Source organism: Symphalangus syndactylus, chromosome X (assembly GCF_028878055.3).
Source record: "Symphalangus syndactylus isolate Jambi chromosome X, NHGRI_mSymSyn1-v2.1_pri, whole genome shotgun sequence".
NCBI classification, from domain to species: Eukaryota; Metazoa; Chordata; class Mammalia; order Primates; family Hylobatidae; genus Symphalangus; species Symphalangus syndactylus.
Window position 1 is genome coordinate 43,027,855 of NC_072447.2, and position 14,232 is coordinate 43,042,086.

The 14,232-nt window shown below is 36.0% G+C and overlaps 1 protein-coding gene and 1 non-coding gene across 2 annotated transcripts in view; both read left to right on the forward strand.

Annotated features, from left to right (window-relative positions):
- Window positions 1-14,232, forward strand: part of IL1RAPL1 (interleukin 1 receptor accessory protein like 1) — a 1,380,067-nt gene that overhangs the window by 330,475 nt on the left and 1,035,360 nt on the right. The gene's annotated exons all lie outside the window — the stretch shown is intronic.
- Window positions 10,626-10,695, forward strand: LOC129476577 (small nucleolar RNA SNORD74). Its single transcript, XR_008655005.1, has one exon. It is a non-coding gene; the product is annotated as a small nucleolar RNA SNORD74 (small nucleolar RNA).

Consider the following 14,232-nt stretch of genomic DNA (forward strand, 5'->3'; position numbering starts at 1 on the left):
CAAGGCTGCCATGAGCTATGATTGCATCATTGCACTCTAGCCTGGGTGACAGAGCAAGACGCTGTTTCTAAAAATAAAATAAAATAAACTTAGGGAATTAGATACAGCATCTCTTATGGCATAGAAACATGAAGATATTTGTTTCTGTCAACTCAGGGTGAAAATCTGATGAAATGGAACAATCTAGTTGAAGTTCAGCTCGGGCTATATGACTTCTGTTTTCTCACCTATAAAATGGTGATAAAACATTTACCAGTTGTATGTTATCAGAAATTGAATTTTAGGTAGTTCTGTGAGCATTTGGAATCTTGTTAATGTTATCATTTTTCCTAATACCATCATGTGATATATAATACTGAGAACTTGGAAAATACTACCTTGTGTTTTTATACTCAGAAAAGTCAAGTATATACAAATAATTAGGGTAATTTGAGATAAATTTCAGAAATTAAACTGGTCAAAAATTTCAATATTTCTACATTTTTTTATGTGCTAAATGAAGACCTAGGAAACTCAGTGGGATGACAGTAAATACCTAGACATTGTGCTGGATCGGTACAGAAAGATAAATGAGGTAAACATGGACTCTACACCTAGGAAACTTAGAGAATTAACATAAGCAGAGGAAATACAACACACATATCAAAGAAATGTAGAGTCATCATTTATCTGAAAAATGTAAAATGTTCATCATATAGCCATCTAGCACTGAATAATTTTAGATGATCTCAAGTCTCATTATTGTAAGTCACTTCCCCTCCTCCCAGAAATGACCTTAAATTATTCCACCAACTCTGTATCTTATTCTTTTGTCAAAGTGAATATTTGGTAAGTAAAATTTTAAGTAAATTGCTTCAGAATGTCACCATCTTATTTCAGACTTTTATGTACACTTCAACATTTCAACCTTCTTTTTTTTGTACTTAATGGGACTAAAAATATCTGCACTACCTGTATGACACGTTGTTATTTGAATACTTTGAAACTATAAAACATTTTGCAAATACTGAGTATCATTATTTAACTCCAGCTAAACAAACAAGGTTGATATAGATGTTTTCAATGTTGCTGCCTGACAGCAAAACATGTGTTAGCTCAGCAAGAGATATTCTGTATATACTCTATGAAAATACTCACTGATGAACTTTCCATTAATAAAAACTAATCACTTGGTAAAGAGGATATTATTTGTTTCTTCTTCTGTCCCATTTGTTACAAATTTAGGCATATGAACTACAGGCATGAAAATCCAGGTTTTACAGTGAAAACTGTAGATCAGTGGCCCCCAACCTTTTTGGCACCAGGGACCAGTTTTGTGGAAGACAATTTTTCCATGGACAGATGATGGGGGGCAGGGGAATGGTTTGGGGTTGAAAGTGTTCCACCTCAGATCTTCAGACATTAGTTAGATTCTCATAAGGAGCATGCAGCCTAGATCCCTTGCATGCACAGTTTACAATAGGGTTCTTGCTCCTGTGAGAATCTAATGCCACTGCTGATCTGACGAGGCAGAGCTCAGGCGGTAATGCTTGCTTGTCCGCCACTCACCTCCTGCTCTGCAGCCCAGTTCCTAACAGGCCATAAACCAGTACCAGTCCACAGCCTGGGGGTCAGGGAACCCTGCTGTGGATTCTTGCTTCATTCTCTGATATTTTACCATGTTTTAAGAAGAGTTAGGGAAGATTATAGGTCTAGGCAATATAATTAATGGCAAGTCCTCAGGCTCCAAAGTCATAGATTGCCCTTTGTATCTTGGCCCCAACGCTAATGATGTTTCTTTAGAAAAGTTGCTAAAAAATAACGTTTATTGAGTGCGTATAACATCTCAGGTACTGTTGCATATACTTTACATGTATGGGTTATTTACTATTCCCAGAAACACTAGAAGTACATTATTATTATTGTTTCTATTGATAGATTAGGTAGCTCAGGTATTAAAGAGTTGACGCGAGATTTGATCCCAACAGTGTTTTCCAGAGCCTGTTATTTTTTTACACCATGCTTCTCAGGCTCTGTTTATTATCTATAAATGAGATTAAAAGGTGATCTACTTTATCAGTTTTTGAGAATTAAATGAGACAATAGGTGATGAATAAATTACAATTCAACAGCACCTGTAAATGCTCTTGATATATTCCAAACATCTGTTGGCCAACATACTCATTTTTTTCAACTTGGGTAGCAGTGTTAACACTAGCATAGCTTCTAAATAGTGAAAAAGGAAAAACGAATATATCTATATCTAGATCTCTCTCTATATATATGCTTGTTAATTTGAAATAGCTAATAAAGAACTAAGTGAAATCAGCTACTTATAAGTAGAATGAAAACATTAAAACTAAGTACAGTTTAAGAGGATGTAGTGCATTTTGATGGGCTGATTGTTGGTGTGGAAGAGACTATATTTCTTCCCTACTAACATTCACTGTTAAATTGGATTAAGTTCCTAATTTTAGTCAGTCAAGCATATAAAACCTAGAATAACCACAGAGAGTAGGAGCAAATGTAGCCTACACCTTGGCCCCCAGCATCCCTAATGAGGGCACATAACTCCCAGAAACACTGTCTCCCCATTCTTAGGTCAATTCTTGCTGGGACACTGGCATTTTATTCTCCCAGCTTACCTCATCATTCAGGAAGTTGTAAATAACAATCTATGAACATGCATTCAAAGGGAATGGTTACAAGCTCAGAATCAACCAGGGTCACATCTTCATTTGGGTTTAACATATTCAAGAACTAGTGTACCCCAAGCCTAAAGGTAGAGACTACCTCTAGCGCTCTAGCCCAGAATAGCTGTGTATTGTCAAGCCCTAACAGTTTATGAATAGATGCTCTGCATGTGTTCTTTAGAGCTGTGCTAGAATTGTGTGTTTGAAGCTTTAATTTGTGTAGGAAGCACCTGCAGAGATTGTTAAGGGGATGGTGATCTGGTTGGCCTGACGTGGGGAGTGAGTTTTCTGCATATCCACCAGATTATCAGAGGATGCCCATGCAGCTGGTCGATGGACCAAACTTGGAATACCAGGCCTGTAAAGCACAGATGATGCGTTACCTAGGTGAGCTTCACACATTTGTAAGGAAGTTTTAAGATCAATCTTGTCAGATACCCAGAGCCAGATGACTGTATTTTTTTTTTTTTTGAGACGGAGTCTCGCTCTGTCACCCAGGCTGGAGTGCAGTGGCACAATCTCGGCTCACTGCAAGCTCCGCCTCCCGGGTTCACGCCATTCTCCTGCCTCAGCCTCTCCGAGTAGCAGGGACTACAGGCGCCCGCCACCACGCCCGGCTAATTTTTTGTATTTTTTTTTTAGTAGAGACGGGATTTCACCGTGGTCTCGATCTCCTGAGCTCGTGATCCGCCCGCCTCGGCCTCCCAAAGTGCTGGGATTACAAGCAGATGACTGTATTTTTAATCTGTTTGCTGCTCTGTTTTTTAAAACTAACATTTCTATTCTAGGAATCTTTTATTATAATTTAGATCTAGAATGACTTTTTTCTAAATGGCTCCCAATGTAATGACTGTGTCTTCAGATTCAGCAACCATGTTTTCATTATCCTTTGAATCACAGAGTATAATTGTGCATTAGAGTTTGGGGTTTGTTTTTCCTATTAAGAAACTCCTTTTCCTTGCATCCTTTCTGATAAATATAATTATTTTTTCCACTATGGAATACTACTACACTTTTGAAACATAACCTCATTTGAATGTGTTTTAACTGGGACTTCATTGCCTGAGGGAAGATGGGTTATTAGTGACATGTGTCTTGCTTCTTGATACAGAAAAGATAATATAAAAGCAGTGTTTCTACTATATCTTTAAAAAAGCTTCATATAAGCCAATTTTCTTTAATGATATTGTAGCAAGGGAAAATATTGTAAAACTCATTTACCTTCATTCTTACATGTTTTTCAGCCTAAATGATAATTCTGGAGATTTTCATTTGCCTTATCTTGAAATCAAATCATTCTTTTGTGATATGATACGTAATTTGTGACATTTTGAGCCAACAGTATATTAAGATTTAACTTTCAGTTCATTCTAGACCTAGTGCCTAAATGAAATTTATTGAGACTAAGTAACTCTGCATTGATTGTGGGCTGATGGTTCAAGTACAGTGATTCAGTGATTCTTAGTAGGGGAGAAGATAGGGCATGTAATTGAACTTATCTCTGGATTTTTGAAAGGTTAAGGCAATACCTGTTCTTCCAACCCCTCACTGGCTCCACATTTCAAACACACGATACCTGAGTTGGAAATATCGGCAAATGTGTTTCTAGATGGATATGTGAAAATAAATAATTATTGACTTACTGTGTTTTTTAAAATTGTGGTATACCATACATTTACTGCTTTAAACATTTTAAGTGTACAGTTCTGTGGCATTAAGTACATTTACATTGTTGTGCAGCCATCATCACCATCCATGTATAGAACTGAGTTACTATTTTTTAAGATGTATTTTTTTCACTTAGATTCTTCTGAGTTTGTTAATGATGTCCAATTAAATGTATACTTATGTTATATGTATGAGATTACTTTTTAAATGGGAAAGTTGAGCTCCATCTGCCTGAGGGCACTGTAAAAATTTAACTTTCAGAAATGTAATTCCTGTTTTGCTGTTGTTGTTCCTCATGATTTCCTTTTTATGTGAATATTTTCTTTAAACATATTGACAGTCAATTTGATAAGCTGTCACTTCTGGCAAATGCCACTTTTTCCATTAGTAATTTCCTTCTTTCAAGAAACACTATTAGTCACTATATCTTATTATATTAAACATCTCCTTTTAACACTGGTGACATAAAAATGTTTTACTAACAGTTCTCAGGCAGAAATATCATATTGAAACAAAAATTAGAGGACCAGAGGCATTTACTCAGAAAGAACAAACTCTTTTTCTTAGTAATGACAGTGACCCAACCAATCAAATAAATTGAAAAAGTAATAAAATGAATGCATTTTTATCTGAAACGGATGCCACCAATAACATTTTGAGAATTCCAATTTAAAAGGCCCAATGCCCCCATGCAAGATTAGTTTTTCAAGATACTTTTACAGGGCTAGGACATTAAAGTATTTGCTTCTCTATTGGAGCAGCTCTTTCAACAAGCTGGAGGACTGATCACATCCCTTTGCCAACTGCAGTTCAGATAGGCTCTGGGAAGGCAAAGTACAGGATGTCACGCAAGTGAAAACAGAAGTGGTTAATCTTGTGGATAGATCAAGGAAACTTATCTGAACTTTAGAAGTGAGATTTGATGCTAAATAGGTGTTTGGTATATGAAAACTAAGGATGAAGCATTCCTGGTAAAGACAAAGGCCTGATTGAAAGCTCTGAGCTGGGAACGCAGCAGAGGGAAGCCTACCTTAGAAGGAGGGATTGGTCTGGCAAAGTGCTGGAGAACATAGGTTGTAGGTCATATAAAACTTTGTAGGAGGTTTGAGCTTCTTGAAGCCTGTGAGTGCAATGAGAAGCTACTGAAAGGTTTTTAGCAGGAAATTAACATTGTTTCTAATTTTTATTTTTAGGAAAATAACTTGCTACTAAGTGGTGAATGGGAGACAAGAATGTCTATGAGGCTAAAGGCTGTTCTTGCTGAAGCCCCAAAATACTTATTTATTCTTTCTTGGTGTAAATGAGATGAAAGATACTACAGGAACACCACATGTGTTCAATAACTGCGGGAGTGATATACTTCCCTACGGGGACATGAACGGTACTTGAACAGCTGTTAATGTCTGTTGCCCTTAGGAAATTTATTTCATCAAGCGTACAGTGTTTCAACCCTTATTAACTTATTTCATAAGGCATAATATATCTGACTGTGATCTGTTCACTTAATGCTACTCTGCTCTTTGCATGAGCATGGGACAACCAATTGCTCTGTGTAGTTGTAGTTTATTAACGTGCAATTAAAGACATTTATCATATCTCTGAAAATGTTCTCTTCTCCCATAAAATTAACATCATCTCCTCAAAAAGATGCTTGTGATGTATGCTGGATTATAGTTACTGTTAAAATGTATTCAGAAACAAAAATAGAGTTGAAAACTATAGAGGAATTTTTTTAAAGCGTGGGCTTTGGAATCACACTTGTGTTTGAATTCTAGTTTTGCCACTTACCAGTCATTTGCACTTGAGTAAGGTACTTATCCCTTCTGAACCTCAGTTTTTCATCTGGAAATAGACATAATAATATCTACTTTATGAAGTTGTTGGTTATATAAAGCCATCTATGAAAAATGGTTAGACCAGTGACTGACACATATGCATTCCATAAGTGATAGATACATAAATAATATAAATAAAAAATGAATGCAATAGCTGACAAATGTGCTTAAAAAGTCTACAATGCAAGTTATTTTTATAAAGTATAAAATCCATGTGACCATATAATATACTAGGACAAGAATGCCTGTTAGATTTCAGATTCAAGACAACATACTAAGTTTAAGTGTAGTTATCTTTGCTAGGTTAGCTTTATGTATTTGCATGAATAATTATTTAAATTTGTCTGATTGTACTCCGGACTGGCAGGCAATAAATTTCATTATCCAGTCTTAAAATGTGAAGAGAAGACAGCTCAAAGTTCATTTCTCATGCCTGATCTTTCTGGGGGATACAATGTACAATGTCAGATAATTCTTTTGCCTTCTTTTGTGCATTCAGTAACAGTTATGTCATTTTATTCTGAATCAGCCTTTTCGCAAAACCATTATGTGATAAGCTCTTGTCTTGGAAAACCTCAACAGCTTCCTCAACACCTATATTTTAAATCCTGTTTAAATGAGATTAAAATGTGGCACTCTGTTAAGCTGTAAAACTGGCTTTTTGCTTTTCAGTTGAGTGTTGGTTTGAATGTGTCGTTTGACCTATATTGCTGCTCTGAATCTTCCTCGGTTGCCCCAATGATGACAATTTCAACGATGTGGGTGTTTGCAGCAGAGTTGTTCCTAATAAGGAAGTAACGCTATTGTCTTTCAGACATCATTCAGCCTGAAAAGTACTATTTTTCCCACCTAGAGCTATAAATGTCTGTAAAATCTTTTCTTCTTTTGGTAGCATTTGCAGCAGCAGCAGGAAAAAAAAAATAGTCCTAGTAGATTTGCAGCTTTTGTAGTTTTGGGGTGTTGTGGTTCCAGGCTAAGATTCACTCACCCTTCTTCAAAAGTTGTATACAAAGAGTTGATAGCTAAATGGTGACTGAAGTACTTGATTTATTAGTGTCTGGCAGTCATCCGATATGTACTAGAATACAAGACTCTCTGTCAACAATAGCTGCATAAAGAGCAAACTGCTCTGCCTGAACCTAAAATAAGGCCTTCTGCTGTCTGCCTGTTAATTGAAGACAAGTGGGCCAGGAGTGGCTGATGATAAAAAACGAACAAAGAATAGGCAATTGTCATGCACACGGAGGCACTACCTGTGCCTCTTTGAGAAACAGAAATCCCCTGACCTGGTTCTTACATTGAGAGAAGCTAACCCAGCCCAGTAATACATTTTAGCTCCTTGCATGTATAATTAGGACCATTGAAAAATAGGATACTACCTTTTTATTGGGTCAGGTAAGAAGATGTAGGAGGAGGGAGAGCAAAGTGCCCTACTTGAGGGTGGGATTGAGATTAGAATGTGAAGAGAAGAGCAGAAAGCTTCCTTCTTACACAAATAAAGCTTCTGTGGATTCATCTAGAAAAATGAGTATAAAAAAAAAACAGGAGTGGAACTGTAGTTTCTAAAGTCTGTGGAGTTGGGACAAATGGTAATTATAAAGACTAAATGTGAATACTCATAGTTCTCTAATTTGATTGTATTACTACTTAATTCATAGTTTTGAAGGAAATAGCCATTATATTAGATGGCACATTAATTTTAAGATGCAACCCGATTTTCAAAATGTTAAAATGGAAAAGAAAGTTAAAGGGTGATTGTTAGGACAAGCGTCTCTAAATACTCTGTGTGGAGGCATTTTAATTCCATGCTATTGCAAGGTTAAACTCAAAAATGTTTCAAATTACTGGGTGTTACATACCCTTCTGGTGGAAGCCATATTTTCTCTTTCTTTCCCTGTTTACCCTCCCTCTTCTCCCCGCTCCCCAAATCTATCAGTAAAGACCACCTTGCTGTGGGCAGCTAGCTGAAAGAGACCCTCTGCCTTACGAATAGCCTACACTGGATTCAAACTACAAAGAAGCAGGTTGGGGGAAAGAGGAAGTGAGGATTTCAAGTCAAGAAAGCATTATCCTGCCTACTCTGGCAAAGTATTCTGCCAGCAGCATGTTTGGATTCACACTGTGGGTTTAATTCTTTCCATTTAATGCTTTTTGTTGACCTTATAAAGCCAAAAAATAAAGGAACACCCATGGCACTGCTGGAAAGAGATAACTGATTTGTGAGGAACCTGTAGGCATTTTAGCCACTAACCAACGTATCAAAGTGGGCACAACTAACACATGTTAACAGTTTTCCCAAAGTAAGAAGCTTGATTTGGAGTGAACAGCCCTTGTACTTTTGAGATTTTATTTTATGATCTTGTGAATTGATGTTCTGTGAGGAAAACTTGCCTTAGTTTTAATATAATGGTCAATGACTAAGAAAAATCAAGGAGTTGGGCTGGGTGTGGTGGCTCTCGCCTGTTGAGAAATTTACATGTCCATCAGTTTCTTGTACTGTAGTTTGAAATCAAGAAAATACCTCAGTTTCTTGTACAAGTAGTTTGAAATCAGGTGGTCAAGTTTCATTCTACCCTGCTAGAATATGCAAGAATCCAAAGCAATAATGTAATTTATACATTTCAAAAGGCTAATGCCAAATTTTATCAGCAAATTGGTCATAAGTCTCCAACTGGAACAAAGTGAGTGATTGTTGGGCAATGTAGTCCTGCAGTGTGAAATTCTTGTATGCATTCCTTCTTAAAAGGAAACAAAATAAGCCTTTCCTATAGAATTTCCACTTCAAGGTTCCATCATCGGCACATATCAAATACTGTTGGCAGTGCTGAAAGTAAAAGCAAGGACTCACATAAAGTCTTTGGTTGCTGAAATTAAAAATAGTTGTCGCTATTTTCAATATCAAAATCCTATGGTTTTTGACAGGTTTAAATTCTCTCTTGATTCATTTCAGAACAGGGTCATCTTTTTATACTTCTTTGACATTTTAAAAAATAAGTAGTTTGGCTAGAAATTGAGTGTTTCAAACCATCTTGGCCCTTTGCACCCTAAAATTTCAGTAACACTGTCAAGTGAATCAGTTCTTAAGAGCTGGAAACACAAAGAAGACAAATATCAAAGAATTAAAATCTTTTCTTGAATGACAAAATTGACATTATCTACTACTTATATAAGGAGACTACATTGTGGATTAACCCTGAAATCAGTACTTGGAAAGTTTATTCCAGTGTTTCACTGAAATTTAAATTCATGACATTTGAAAAATGTAAGTTATAATTAAACACTGAGAGTAATTCTTGTGGTTATTTTATATTTGTTAAGTATTCCATGGTAAATGTGACCTATAAATCTGTTAAATACTTGGGAGTAAATTTACTTTTACTTTCTGTGGAAACATTTGGATTACTCGAACAGTAAAAGTAACAGATTAAAAATATAATATTCTTTATTTTCAACTTTTATTTCAATATATATACCAGTCAAATGCCAATGAATAATAATCACATTTGATTGTCAAAGCACATGGAATGGTACACCTAAGATTTGTACACTTTTTTTTTTTTTTTTTTTTGAGACGGAGTTTCACTCTTGTTGCCCAGGCTGGAGTGCACTGATGCGATCTCGGCTCACCGCAACCTCTGCCTCCCAGGTTCAAGCGATTCTCTTGCCTTAGCCTCCCGAGTAGCTGGGATTACAGGCATGCACCACCACGCCCAGATAATTTTGTAATTTTAGTAGAGACAGGGTTTCTCCATGTTGGTCAGGCTGGTCTCGACCTCCCAACCTCAGGTAATCCCCACACCTCAGCCTCCCAAAGTGCTGGAATTACAGGTGTGAGCTATCGTGCCTGGCCTGTACATTTCTTTATATATGAAGTTTGCATTAAGAGAGCATGAATGTTGAACTCTAGTGAATGATATGCCTGCTGAAGTGTTTTAAGGGTGAAGAGTACTGATGTCTGCAACTTACACTGAAATAAAATGGAGCGATATTTGGATAAAAGGATGAATAGATGGGTGTGTATGTAATAAAGCAAATATAATACAATTTATTATTGAACCTAGATGGTGGGTATGTGGGTGTTCACTGTAAAATGCTTCCAACTTTTCTTTATGTTGGAAAATTTTTCATAATAAGATGTGAGGAAAAAGCTTAAAACATGCTTGAATTATAATTCTATAATGATATATTAATATTAAAATACTGGAAGTACTCCTGTTTCATCAAAGTTACTTTCAAAAATATTGGTTTTTGTCATCTTCAAAGCATGTAATAAGAGTTTTTTTTTAATGAAGTATTAAAAATAAAACTTTTAATATTTGAAACTTAAATCTCACATGGCACTGTTCCTATTATGGATTTGGGGGTTAGATCTGTAGCTACACACGGTATCTTCTTTCAGTGGCTCATATATACAAGATTTCAATTTGTAGTTCCCTCACTAAAAAACAAACAGCCTTTGATGAAACTTACCTTGATAGGGACATCTGAAAGTGTTGATGAATGCCAAGGACTCTAATGGAAAACAAACAAACGATAATTTAAAAAATACTGTTTGCTTTAAAATTCTAGTAAAATGGAGTTAGACTACATGATAACATTAATCCCATTTGCTATGCCAACATTTAAGAAGGAATCTGTGGTTTATCATCTGGTTTGCCAATTTTTTGTTAAATATAAGGAACATTTTAGTAATAATTTTTAAAAGATTACATGCAATAATAGCTTAAACTTTAATACCCATTAATGAGTATCCATAAAAAAACAATTCAGTACCACTTAAAAATAATTTGAGTATCAGTCATCATAATACGATGAACACATTTGATAAGAGAATATGTGAATAGAAGTACATTGAATCAGTTTTATTCCATCTGCAGATGCTGAATGGCATAGGGAATTGTGGGTCTCATGAAATTTTCTCAGAAGTACCCGGAGGATCTTCACTACAAAAACACAATTTTTTGGTTCTTTGCCCACACAGGAAACTTTTCTAGAAAAGTTTCAAAGAATACATGCCCAAACATGAATCCTGGAAAAGAAAAGTGATCTTCTAAATTTGAAAATGAAAGATTTATGTGGCTCTCCCGTGAAACATCCTCTGGCGGGGGAGTAGGTACATGATGGAAATACATGGATTTTCACTGAAGAAATGAAAATATAAGTGGCAAAGTAAACTTCATTTATACTATTGAAATATTCAACTGAGGAAAGTACATTACTTTTAAATTGGAAGAAGCAAAAGCACATGACATTTTTTTACAGGCCATGTCATTCTCTCATTACTTTTATATTGAAATTAGTTGGACTTTTCTTTATCATAACGAGTGTTGCCACAGTTTACACCTGCCATTCTGACTTTTCATATACCACCTGTTGAGAGGAATTTTTTCATTCTGTTATCTACATCATTGAAAAGCAACACAATCCATGTAAAGAAGAAACAAAAATATACTTGTAATGTTCACATAAATATAGAAATATAACTTAGGAGTCCACCTGATGCTAGAATTTTTATCGCATTTTAAGTGTTATGGAGTTTTAAAATTTCCATGTGACTTAATAGCTGGAAGGAAGCATTAGTGTTTAAATATTAATTTCAATGCCAAAGATAAAGCAAATTAATACTTTTAAATGAATATTTTAAATTCCCTAATGAGAAGACAGTTGCATAAAATTAAGTATGTATTTTAGTTTGAAGGACTAAATCATTCGTAATACATGACCATACTACCTACCTGATTCATCTTTTTGCCAAATATTTCAATATTAATTCTTCTAGTCAGTTCTTAGCACATATCAACTTTTACTGTTGTGGTGGGTGAGAGAGTGGAGAATCAGGCTTTAAGGTGAATTTATAATTTACTATGTGAATATTGCCAGGAGTTAAAATGACCTTTAAACATTTTGTGAATTGCCTATTTCAATACTTACGGATTTTGTATACACAACCCTGTATAGTAGTTACGAAGCATACTAAAGTTTTAGAACCACTAAGTTAAACTTAAGAACCAAAGGGGCCGGGCGTGGTGGCTCACGCCTGTAAAGCACTTTGGGAGGCTGAGGCGGGCGGATCACAAGGTCGGGAGTTCGAGACCATCCTGGCCAACAGGGTGAAACCTTGTCTCTACTAAAAATACAAAATTTAGCTGGGCGTGGTGGTGCGTGTCTGTAATCCCAGCTACTCGGGAGGCTGAGGCAGGAGAATTGCTTGAACCAGGGAGTCGGAGGTTGCAGTGAGCCAAGATCGCGCTATTGCACTCCAGCCTGGTGACAGAGTGAGACTCTGTCTCACAAAAAAAAAAGAACCAAAGGATGTCTATTTTGCAGATATTTAGACATTCGATTATTTGCTTTACAAATAACTAAGAAATACCTAGTGATGAATAAGAGATGGATAGGTGATTCTATAGCTAAGCTGTTCAGTACCGTAGCCATTAGCCACCTGTGGCTACTTAAAGTTAAGTTCATTATAATTAAACAAAATAGAAAATTTGGTTCATCAGTCACAGCAGCCAGATTTCAAGTACCAACAGCCAAATGTGCCTAGCAGCTTCATATTGAACAGCGCAGAAAGACATTTCTATCATTGCAGAAAGTTCTACTGAAGAGTATTGTTCTCAACTGTTCATCTCCCTGGGATTTTATCTATTTTGTTAAAAGATCAGACTTCTAAAAACATAACACATTATTTTGAGAATTATAGAATCTATTTGAGATTCAAGTTATCTGATAGGAAAAGTTGACTGTACATTTTAGATGTTGTATTTTCTGAAAATATCTAGTATTTTTAAAACAAGAGTACTTAGTAAGAATTATTGATATGGCACTGCACATTCCTTGTCATTAAAAAAGTGGTCAGCACAAGGAAGAAAAAAACCATATATAGTTTAATTAAAAATCACTTTTCCTCTCCTAAAATTATTCTTTAAGTTGTGGTTTACAGGCTTGATTATAACAAACCATCTCAATGCCTGCATGCAAATAGCTAAATATTATTGACCAATCTCATTTTAAATTCATGGCCACAACAATTCTCAAAGGAGATTCAGCCTCTCCAAGCACCAAACATCCTATTCCATTTCCATTTCTTATTCTCTAAACTGATTTTCACACCTTCTTCTCTCTCTTCAAATCTCCCTCTCACAACAGTTTTGTCTTCTTTTTACTTCATTGAGGAAAAGAAATATGACACCCCATTTCCCTCATTTTTTCATCTGCAAATCTACCAGCTCCTCTGGATTCAAATCTACATTCTCCTCTTCCCAACTTTTTTTTAGAGATGGAATCTCCCTCTGTTGCCCATGCTGGAGTTCAGTGTGTGTGATCATAGCTTACTTACTACAGCCTTGAAATCCTGGGTTCAATAAATCCTCCCACCTCAGCTTCCTAAGTATCTAGGACTACAAGTGCATGCCACCACACCCGGGTAATTTTTAAAATTTTTTGTAGAGACAAAGTCTCACTGTGTTGCCCAGGCTGGTCTCAACTCTTGGCCTCAAGTGATCCTCCTGCTTCAGCCTCCCAGTAGAACTGGGATTACAGGTGTGAGCCACTATGTCCAGCCTAAATCTACATTCTTGGCCTGCCTGTCATTTTTACTGGAATTGACAAGTTTACCTGTTCTCATATCACGTCCAGCCTTTCCACTTGGACTCTGGATTTCATTTACTCTTAACTTATTCATGCATTTTCTTTTGAAATTATCTCCTCCTTCAATATCAATTTTTTGTATGTGCCTATAAGTATGTTCTGCTGTTTTCTAACTTTAAACCCATGCAAAAATACGTTCTTTTGATTCTCTTTTCTCTTTTGGATATTACCTTGTTTTTCTACTCTCCTTGCTACATGCAAACACACATCAAAATCTAGAAGGAATTATTCATACTTTTTATTGCAATTATTTACCTCATATTCTCTTTTCAAATTAGTTCATCAGGGCTTCCCTGACATAGGCTGGTTTTCCTTCCTTCTTTCCTTCCTTTTTTTTTTTCTTTCTTTCTTGTTTTTGTACCCTGCGGTCACATGACTATTGCATTGCCAAATGAATGGCCGTGTCT